Raw genomic sequence first — 11573 nt, forward strand, 5'->3', positions numbered from 1 at the left:
GCGCGGCGCCATTTTCCTAACGGCTGCCCTCCCGCCGCTTCCTCGCTCGAGCGACTTCTCCTCCCAACCGCCTTCGCCCCCGCGTGACGTCTGCACGGGGGGATGGGCGGAGCTGGGGATGGGCGGGGCCAGGGGAGCCTCACCGTCACCAAGCAACAGCATCACCAATGGACCGACAATCGAAACTGGATAGTGATGTCACAAAACCTGAAACGATACCTGGTGTGTCTGAATGTGTGCCACATTGTAACAAAAGTTATGAAAGATATTAACTTTCAGGTGGAGGTATCCAAAATGCAGAGAGATGTCAGGCTTGATGTTTTTGCTTTTCTGCCCCAGTAAGATCCTGAATCAGCACCTTCAGGGGAATTAGAGCGGAGTGAGAACTGAGGGGGAGAGAGAGTGGGCTGGTGCAATGAGTGTGGAGCCTGAAACAGCTATACGACCTGGGAAGAGGAATTCAAGGTGGGGACAGGCTCCATGTGCGGCTGAAGCGTTGGCCATGGAGAAACTGTGGAAGTGTGGCGACTGTGGGAAAGGCTTCCATTTTCCGTCTGCCCTGGAGACTCATTGGCACAGTCACACCGAGGAGAGGCCGTTCCCCTGCACCGACTGCAGGAAGGCCTTCAGACATTCCTCCCACCTGCTGGCCCACCAGCGGGTCCACACTGGGGAGAGACCCTTCAGCTGCACTGTGTGCGGGAAGGCCTTCAGCAAGTCCTCCAGCTTGCTAACCCACCAACGGGTCCACACGGGGGGGAGAGGGCATTCCCCTGCCCCGAATGAGGGAAGGTCTTTACCAGGCCTCTGCCCTGCTGAGGCACCGGCGGGTCCACAAGGGGGAGAAGCCCTACAGCTGCACTGTGTGCGGGAAGCCCTTCAGCTTGCCCCAACTTGCTGACCCACCAGCGGGCCCACATGGGGGAGAGGCCATTTCCTTGCCCTGAGTGTGGGAAGGCCTTTACCCAGGCCTCCAACCTGCTGAGGCACCGATGGGTCCACAGATGGGAGAGGCCCTTCAGCTGCCCTGAATGTGGGAAGGCCTTCACCCGCTCCTCCTACCTGCGGAGCCACCAGCAAGTTCACGTACCATCGCAGGGTGACTAAAGGAATGACAGCCAACTGCCATTATTGACTGGACTATCAAACCATTTCTGGGGATTCCTGGGTTTGAATCCCGCCGTGGCAGCTAGTGGAATTGGAATATGGTCAGAAATCTGGAGTGAAACCATTGTCAGTGGGGTTGGGGTGGAAGAAATCCCCATCTGATTCACTCAGCTCCTTTTTCGGGAAGGAAACTGTTGTTGTGGGAGAGGATTCACTCAGACATCCCAGCTGTCTCCTTTACCTAGTCTGGCCGACACGTGACTCCAGACCCACAGCGGTGTAGTTGACCCTACACTGCCCATCCAACTTACTTGGATACAGGATACAGGTTGAAGTTCCTGAGTGAGGCAATACTTCTGCTGGGTGAAGGCTCTAGCAAGGATCCAATTACAAAGGGACAACTTGGTGGTGACCAATAATGAAGAAAGTGAGGGCTTGGAGGGAGTGTGTGCACTTTGACCTTGAGCTGTTTTTAAAACATTGCTACTTTTTCTATGCCTTTCTGTTGAGAGATTCTGAAGCTGTAACAAAGTTGGGTCACAATAAAGATTACCTGAACTTCAGACCGAGCTCAGACTCTCATTGAGAGCTTTGAACTCAAAAGGTTTTTGTTTTAAAAGTGCTCATTTCTTACAGGCAACAGTAAGAACTGCTGATGCTGGAGATCAGAGTCAAGATTAGTGTGGTGCTGGCAAAGCACAGCAGGTCAGGCAACGTTGATTTTCCTGCTCCTTGGATGCTGCCTGACCTGCTGTGCTCATTTCTTACAACCTCCTGTACTATGTTTCCAATGTTGTGTATTGGTTGCAGCAGTGAATGAGTAACCGGTACTGTTAGAAATTGTAAATTTTTCAGGAGTCCAGGTACTACAACATGCCATCGGCATTGTACAGTTTCCTGGCAGCACTGGGAGGTGTGGGCTGTGTCCACTGGAAACGATGTGGAGGTGCCGGTTTTGGACTGGGTGGATAAAGTTAAAAATCACACAACACCAGATTATAGTCCAACAGGCTTATGTGTAAGCATTAGCTTTCGGAGTGGTGCTCCTTCATCAGGTAGCTGTGCAGTAGGGTCATGAGACACAGAATTTATAGCAAAAGATCACACTGTCATTCAACAGATAGGACATATTGAACAAATCTAGATTGCAGATTAATCTTTCATCTTTTACCATGGGTTGCAGGATTCAGTTCATTAATATGTAATCCCCCGAACTACTTTTAATTCACCTTCTCGAGATGATTTAAGGTTTTATAAAAATAGGTGACATCTCAGCTCAGATACTGCACAAAAGTGTCTGTGTCCCAATCTTGAATCAGACTGGTTCTATTAATCAAAGTAGGAATTTATAAAATATTACATGGATTGACGGCCTGCAGTTTGTATGCTTTTTTAGCAAAATTGAATATATCTGCAAATATAATTCTGCAAATGGAAATTCACCCCATTGACTTATGTGTGATTGTATCTGCATGAGTGTGTGTGCATGCTAATAAAGTGTGTGTGGGGTGGAGTATAAGCCTGTGAGATGGTGAGAGTGTTAGGGTGTGTGTGGCTGAGAGAGCAATAGGTAAAGGCAAGGGGTTGCATTTTGCTAAAACGAGGAAGGGCAGGACTTGTACAGTTAATGGGGCCCTCCATCATGTTTTAGAACAGATTCATGAGGGGGCAGGGGCCATGGAGGGGTTTGAGTACATAAAGTTAAAAAACTCTCAACACCAGGTTATACTCCAACTGGTTTATTTGGAAGCACGAGCTTTCGGAGTGCTGCTCCTTCATGGGGTGTTTGTGGAACAGGATCATAAGACACAACCATCTGATGAAGGAGCAGCGCTCCAAAAGCTAATGCTTGCAAATGAGCCTGTTGGAGTATCACCTGGTGTGGTGTGAATTTTAACTTCGTACACCCCAGTCCAACACCGGCATCTCCAAATCGGGGACATAGTTCTTTGGAAGTTGCATCATTGGTAGACAGGGTTGTGAAGGAGGCGTTTAGCACACTTTCCTTCATTGTTCACCCCGTTCAGTGTAGGAGTTGGGACGTCACGTTGTGGTTGTACAGGATATTGGGGAGACCACGTGGAGAGGACTGAGTACAGTTCTGGTCGCCCTATTGACGACCACAAGTTGTCGGGTGACCTTATTTCGATGTATAAAGTCATGGGGCATGTAGGAAAGGTAAATATCACAGGGGGAAGAAAGGGTGGCTCTCCCCTTTTTAACTTCTCTTGGCATTCAGACACTTAAATTCTGTCAGTAACAGCAGCATCGCCAGAGAGCAGACTGCGCGTGCTCGCCGGTACAAGGATGAAGCTGCGCATGCTCCTCACTGCACGCAAGGCACGCCTCGCGACTTTCTTTTGATGGGCCAATCGGAAGCCTTGGAGGACCGGAAGGTGACTGGTCCTCCTGCCAATCAGAGCCTTCCTATTGTCTGAATCCAGAAGCTGGAACACGAGTTTCGGAAGTTGCTGCTCTGTCTCTGAATGAAGAGTGAGTTTGTTCCAGACTCCCCTCTTACTTCTGCTCATCTAATCGGTTTACCACATCTGTCTGTGGCGTGCAACCACCCCCCCCCCCCCCCCCCCAATAGCTGGGTCTTATTACTTTTGGTGATGCAACACAGGGTCTTATTTGGTTATCTTCTTCATACTAACTCCCTCTGTGCGTGACCATTGCTCCTGTCATGTCAATACATCTGCTTCTACCAGTCGACCACCTCCCTTTTCAGTTAGTTATTTCTTGGAATATACCGTCATGATTCTGCGTCGCGATTTTTGCAGAAGCAAGATGCAGCTACTTGTCACTGCTTGCAAGCATATCTAGCTTAACATATTCCCCACAGCACGGACGAGTTGGGCCGGAGGGTCTGTTTCTGTGCTGTAATACTGGAATTGTATTCGGTGAATGCAGAAGTGTGGTTGGACTTTCAGAGCAGCTTTCCAAGCTGTTGTTCCCTTACTGGGAGCAAAAGAAGTTACATTGAAGTCTTTCGTTTGTGAGACAGCAACTGAGTGAGTGAGTACATCTGAGAGTTTGGTGGAAAGTGGGAATTCATTGCACTGTGGGGATGAAGCCCTACCCTATCCAGTCATTTCTGCTGGTGGATGAGACCAGGCCTCAATTTGAGGGGAGTAGATTTAGGACAGAAATGAGGAGGAACTGCTTTTCCCAGAGAGCAGTCAATCGATGGAATTCTCTGCCCAATGAAGCAGTAGCAGCATCTTCATTAAGTGTATTCAAAACACAGTTGGATGGGTACTTGCATGGTAGGGGAATTAAGGGTAGTTGGGACAATGCAGTGAGGAGGATCTCATACGATAGATATATCAGCCATGATCATAATGAATGGTGGAGCAGGTTCGATGGACCAAATGGCCAACTCCTACTTCTTTTACTATGAAACTATTACCCTGCATTTCCCATGGCTAACCCACCTAATCTACACATCCCTGGATATTATGGGCAATTTAGCATAGCCAATCAGCAATGTAGTGATGTGGAAAATGAACATCAGAGAACGATCGAAAGGGACAAGGGGAGTAAATGTACCAGCAATCAAAACTGGATTCTGAAGGTCACAAAACTTGAAACTAAAAACGATGTTTCTGAATGGTGTGCATTGTAACAAAATTGACTGCACACATTGAAGAGAATAATTATGATCTGAGACTCCTTACAGAGGCATGGCTTCAGGATGACAAGGATTGGATCCTGAATATCGAGGTGGTAGTCAAATGGGAAGCTAGGTGAAGGTAGAGGCTTGGCGCTGCTCATCAAAGCACTAATCACAGGTGTCAGCTTGGATTCAGGTCCTGATTTCTCTGTCCTCTGGGATGTCCCTGTTCTCACAGAGTAAGATATTGGTCTGTTTTCTGCTCTGCTGGATTTCTGCTGAAGCTTTGACCCCACACCCCTACACCTTCTGGAACAATAAAATGTTCCTGAAGAAGGGCTTATGCCCGAAACGTCGATTCTCCTGTTCCCTGGATGTTGCCTGACCTGCTGCGCTTTTCCAGCAACACATTTCCAGCTCTGATCTCCAGCATCTGCAGACCTCACTTTCTCCTCAATAAAACGTTCAGTCAATCAAGACTCAAGCCACAATCTCCCAGCCTGTCAACCATCCAGACACAGAGTGTCGTCCTAGCCAGGAATCAAACAAGAAAAACAGAACAAAATTAGAAATAAATAAATGCTCATGCTTAATGTTTGTTCATGAGGAAGTAAACCAGAAATAGGGCTCTCCCAGGATTCTTATAGTGCCCCTCTTGAGGCATTCTCTCACCCTAACATCTAACTATTCATACCCAGCTATGATTTATAACAATATTTACACCAGCAGAATTAAAGCATCTGTTATCGAGTAGATATCGGGATATACAGCACGAAATAGACTTTTCTCTGTCTCATTCACACACATACACATCCATGGGGGTGAATTTGTATTTGCAGATACATTCTATTTTTCTCAAAAAATGCACAATATACAGGCAGTCAATCCATGTAATATTTTGTAAATTCACCTTTGGAAATAGAACCAGTCTGATTAGGATGCAGACAGATCCTGACTTCACACCTTTAATGCATTGTCAGAGCTGAGATGTCACCTTTTGTTATAAAACCTTGAGTTATTTCAAGAAGATGTCTTTCAGGAAATTCCGGGATTTACAAATGAATGATACAAGCAGCCCATATTAAAAGATGAAAGACTTAACAATCCAGGGTTTTTCAATATATCATTTCAGGGAACTGTAATGTTTTTCCATCCGTTCTGTACCTTATGATTTTATTCTCCACAATCACGTGATGAAGGAGCCATGCTCCGAGTGCTAATCATAGAGATGGAAACAGACCCTTCGGTCCAACCCACCCATGCCGAACAGATATCCCAACCCAATCTAATCCCACCTGCCAGCACCCGGCCCATATCCCTTCAAACCTTCCTATTCATATACCCATCCAAATACCTCTTAAACATTGGAATTGCACCCACCTCCACCACTTCCTCTGGCAGTTCATTCCATACATGCATAACCCTCTGCATGAAAGGTTGTCCCTTAGGCTCCTTTTAAATCTTTCCCATCTCACCTTAAACCTATGCCTTCTAGTTTTTGACCCCCCCATCCTGGAGGGAAAAGACTTAGGCTATTTGCCCTGTCTATGCCCCTCTCAATTTTATAAACCCCTCTAAGGTCACCCCTCAGTCTCTGATGCTCCAGGGTAAAATAAATGCCCCAGCCCCTCTCTGTCTGTGTAACTGGTTAAAGCTCCTTCCCATTGTCAGTTCACTGGGACACATACACTCATTCTGTGTAACCAGATAAAGCTCCGTTCACTGGTGTGTTCCTCTCTGAGTGCTTCTCTGCTCACATTGATGTCCAGTACCTTTTGAAGCAGGTCGAATTTCTGTTTCCAGATTCAACGCCCCCCCCCCCATGATATTGAGTGACCCTGTCAGATCTTGTTTTGGAATTTCTTCCAAGATTTCTGTCTGCAGATCTGATACCCTGTTAGCAAAGTTGAAACAAGTCATCACTGTCTGTACCGAATAGAAATTCTGATTATATTGTATGTGTCTGTGTGTTTAAAGTACTAACCCAGTAACATGCAAACGGTACTATTGATTTAAAATACACAGGAGACGTGAGGAGGGCGGTGTCAGGTCCTGGCACACTCTGAACCCTAAGAGGGTGTTCCAAAACATTTCAAAATGAGGTGGATGGCCATAGAGCTGTACAGCACAGAAACAGTCCATCTCGTCCATGCTGAATAGATATCCGAAATTAATCTATCCTATTTACCAGCACTTGGCCCATATTCCTCTAAACTCTGCCTATTCACATACCCATCCAGCATGCTTTTAAAAATTGTATTTGTGCCAACTTCCACCACTTCCTCTAGCAGCTCATTGCACACACGCACCACCCTCTGTGTGAAAAAGTACAAATCTATGCATTCCTCATCCCCCGTTTTACCTGTACTGATACCCTCGGGGATCTCTGAACTTGGACAGCAAGGACCCTTTGTTCCTCTGCACTCTGTAGGGATCTACTATTTATTGCTTACTTCCTTCCCTTATTAAATTTCCCAAACTGCCTGCAGATTAAATTCCATAGTTCTGCCCCATTTACTAGCTGATAGATATCAGAGTGTAGCCGGAGACCATCCTCCCCCCTATGAACAATACCACCTTTCCAGCATTTACTCCTGGACAGAGGGGGCAGCACTGTCTCCAGCTCAGCAGTGTGTTTGTTAGCTAATCAGCATGTTCAACTATATTAATTAAAAGTACCTCACGCTAGCTATACAATAAACCATGATGTTAGTTCCCATTATCTCTTTAGTTGTGCCCTTATAGTTTTTCCTACATTCTACTTAATGTTATTCTAATGTCACGGTTAGAGATTTAGTGTCAGCTTTTGGAACAATGGTCTTGCATTCCAGACCCTACTTAATATTTTCCTAATGTCATGATTAGATATTTATTATCAATAGTCTCAAGCAGGCTGACTCTACTAATTATTAATTAGATATTTAATGTCATGTCCCAAATATTTATTGTCCCAATCCTGTCAATCATATTTAGCAGGTGAGGCTAACTTTACTGACTGTTATCTCATCTTGCCATAGTGACCTTTCAGCCTCAACCTTACTCTGGTAATTAGTGTAAGAGCTTCCACTATCCTTTGCAACAAACCGGCAGTGGTCTCCATGCTGTAACCCTTCCCATGCTTTCATGCTCTTTATTTTCCATACTATCTAAAAATAGGCTCAGAGTTGTAGAGCACAGAAACAAACCCTTCGGTCCACACCGACCAGATGTCCTAAATTAATCTAGTGACCCATTTCCCAGCATTTGCCCCCTATCCCTCTGAATCTTTCCTATTCATATCTGCATCCAGATGCATTTTAAATAATGTAATTGTACCAGCCTCCACCACTTCCTCTGGTAGCTCATTCCATATACATACCATCCTCTGTGCGAAAAGATTGCCCCTTAGGACCCTCAGAAATCTTTCCCCTCTCACCCTAAATCTTTGCCCTCCAGTTCTGGTCTCGGCGTCTTGCCCCCACAATAAGGGGGAAAAACATACAAAAATTGAGCAGCCAGACAAAATGCAAAAGGAATAAAATACCGAGCCATAGGGGGAAAAAATTGTGGCTCTATATTTTTCCCCTGTTGGCATTTGGACACTTAAAATCTGTCAGTAACACCAACATCCCCGTAGAGCATACTGCGCATGTTTGCCGGTGTCAGCAACGCAGTGCGCATGCTGGCCAGTGTCAGCAAAACACTGGGCATGCTCATCGCTGAACGCAAACAAGGCGCGAGACCTTCTTTTGATTGACCAATAGGCAGCATTGGAGGACTGGAAGGAGACTGGTCCTCCTGCCAATCAGAGCCAGTCCATTGTCTGAATGCGGAAGTTGGACCATGAACTTCTGAAGCTGCGACTCCTGATCCTCTCTCTCTGAGTAAAGATTGAGCTTAACCCAGACTGCAGATTCCTTCCTGTGTCCCAGATATGTGAGTACGGCACTCTCTTATCTCGCTCCCTTTTCCATCTTTTTTCATTCTGTGATTCAATTGTTGACTTTCAGCAACTGAAAGGAAAGAGAGTGAATTCGGCAGGGACAGACTCCGGAAACATTGATCCAAGTCTGTATCTCAATTGGCAAAATAGTTCGGCAGGAGGCATCAGATGGTGCAGAAGCTGCAGATAAAAGGGGGTGGTGGTGAAGTAGGGATAGGTCGAGACAGTTAGAGGGTACGACCTGGTTGGTCAATGGGAAGAATGAGTCTGGTTGGTGGCAGGGAGGAGTCATGCCTTGGCATTTTTTTTGCTTTTTCGTCCCTGTAAGATCCTGATGAGGAGAATTAGAGCGGAGTGAGAACAGAGGGGGAGAGAGAGTGGGATGGTGCTTTCAATTTTGTGGAATAATAAAAGAAAAGAATATTCTGCAAAAAGTAGAATTGCTTGTTCAGAATTTCTACCCTGCACTGGCAGTGATGAGCTTTGTAATCTATTCTGACAGAGTTTTTGAAGATTTAAAGAGGAAAATTTCAAAATCAACAGATGAAGGGCTTATGCCCGAAATATTGACCCTCCTGCTCCTCGGATGCTGCCTGACCTGCTGTGCTTTTCCAGTGCCACATTTTTCAACTAACTCTCCAGCATCTCCGGTCCTCACTTTGATGTCAATGTCTGACGGTCACTCAATCCACTGGGGCCAGCAAACATTTTAGACCGTGATTTCTGTGAGAGGGATCAAAGCTTTTTGGTTCCTGTTTGAGTATGTTTTCAGCATCAGGTGGGACTGGACGAGAGACCCCACTGTTGCAGCGCACTGTGCGTGGAGACTGAAACCGTGATACGGCCTGGAAAAGGGATTTCACGGCAGGGAGGGCTCTACACGTGTTTGTGTGCAGCTGAAGCTGTGGCCATGGAGAAACCTGAGGAATCCCGCCCCGTGGAGAAACCGTGGAAGTGTGGCGACTGTGGGAAAGGCTTCCGTTTCCCGTCTGCCCTGGAGACTCATCGGCGCAGTCACACCGGGGAGAGGCCATTCCCCTGCACCGACTGCGGGAAGGCCTTCAGACATTCCTCCCACCTGCTGACCCACCAGCAGGACCACACTGGGGAAAGGCCTTTCTGCTGTCCCGAGTGCGGGAAGGCCTTCGTGTTTTTCTCTGCCCTGTTGGCCCACCAGCGGGTCCACACAGGAGAGAGGCCGTTCAGCTGCCCTGAGTGTGGGAAGGCCTTCAGGTATTCCTCCACCCTGCTGAGCCACCGGCGTGTCCACACGGGGGAAAAGCCCTTCAGTTGCCCCGAGTGTGGGAAGGCCTTCAGCGATTCCTCCACTCTGCGGAGTCACCGGCGTGTCCACACAGGGCAGAGGCCGTTCAGCTGCCCTGAGTGCGGGAAGGCCTTTAGCCACATCTCCTCCCTGATGAGGCACCAGCAGATCCACACAGGGGAGAGGCCCTTCACCTGCCCCGAGTGCGGGAAGGCCTTTACCCAGGCCACCACCCTGCTGACCCACCAGCGTGTCCACACGGGGGAGAGGCCCTTCAGCTGCCCTGAGTGTGGGAAGGCCTTCAGGTATTCCTCCACCCTGCTGAGCCACCGGCGTGTCCACACGGGGGAAAAGCCCTTCAGCTGCCCCAAGTGTGGGAAGGCCTTCAGCGATTCCTCCACCCTGCTGACCCACCAGCATGTCCACACGGGGGAGAGGCCATTCACCTGCTTCAGTGCGGGAAGGGCTTTACCTGCTCCTCCTACCTGCGGAGCCACCAGCGGGTCCACACAGGGGAGAGGCCCTTCAGCTGCCCCGAGTGTGGGAAGGCTTTCAGCACATCCTCCACCCTGCTGAGGCACCAGCGGATACACACCGGGGAGAGGCCGTTCACCTGCTCTCAGTGCGGGAAGGGCTTCACCTACTCCTCCCACCTGCGGAAGCACCAGCGAGTTCACGTGCCATCGCAGGGGGATTGAAGGAGTGACGGCCAAGGGCCATTATCGATTGGACTATCAACCCGGTTCCGGGGACTCCCGGGTTCGAATCCTGCCACGACAGATGGCAGAATTGGTATTCGGTCAGAAATGTGGAGTTCGGAATCTAACGATGAGACCGTTTCAGGGAGGGGGTTGGGGGGGAGAAAGCCCCCATCTCTCTCCCTTGTTAGAGAAGGGAACCGCCGTTGTGGGAAAGGATTCACTCAGTCGTTCCAGCTGCACCCTTTACCTGGTCTGGCCTACACGTGACTCCAGACCCACAGCAGTCAGGTTGACTCTACACTGCCCTCCCCCCACTGCCAAATGAGCAGGGAGAAACTTAGTTGGAGACAGGGTAAGGGTTGAAATTGCTGAGTGAGGCAATACTTCCTCCGGGTGACGGCTGTACCAAGGATCCGATTACAAAGGGACAACTTGGTGCTGGCCAATAGTAAAGACAGTGAGGGGGGTGGGACAAGGAGAGGTGTGGTGTGTGCACTTTCACCTTGAGTTGTTCAAAAAGCAACTACTTTTTCTCTGCCTTTTTGCTGGGGGGGATCTGAAGTTGCAACAAAGTTTGGGTTGCAATAAAGGTTACCTGAACTTAACACCGGGCTCAGACTTTCATTGAAAGCTTTGAGCTCCAAGAGCAGTTTTAAAGCTGCTCATTTCTTTCCACATCCTGCACTAAGTTTAGAACATAGAACATAGAACAATCCAGCGCAGAACAGGCCCTTGATGTTGCGCCGACCTGTGAACTATTCTCAGCTTGTCCCCCAACACTATCCGAAAATCAGCCATGCGCTTATCTAAGGAATGTTTAAATCTCCCTAAAGTGGCTGAGTTGACTACTTTAGCAGGTAGGGCATTCACGCCCTTACCACTCTCTGCAAAAAGAACTTGCCTCTGACATCTGTCTTTAATCTATCACCCCTCAGTTTGTAGTTATGCCCTCTCGTACAAGCT

The 11573-nt window shown here is 48.0% G+C and overlaps 1 pseudogene across 1 annotated transcript; it reads left to right on the forward strand.

Moving 5' to 3' along the window:
* The first annotated feature begins 3980 nt into the window (after positions 1-3980).
* Positions 3981-11215, forward strand: LOC148144949 (uncharacterized; annotated as a pseudogene). Its single transcript, XR_015751703.1, has 2 exons — positions 3981-4125; positions 9148-11215. The product of XR_015751703.1 is annotated as an uncharacterized LOC148144949 (transcript).
* Positions 11216-11573: the final 358 nt, after the last annotated feature.

Source organism: Chiloscyllium plagiosum, unplaced genomic scaffold (genome assembly GCF_037043375.1).
Source record: "Chiloscyllium plagiosum isolate Xiang-an unplaced genomic scaffold, Cpla_swu_hap1 HiC_scaffold_27, whole genome shotgun sequence".
In the NCBI taxonomy this organism is placed as follows: Eukaryota; Metazoa; Chordata; class Chondrichthyes; order Orectolobiformes; family Hemiscylliidae; genus Chiloscyllium; species Chiloscyllium plagiosum.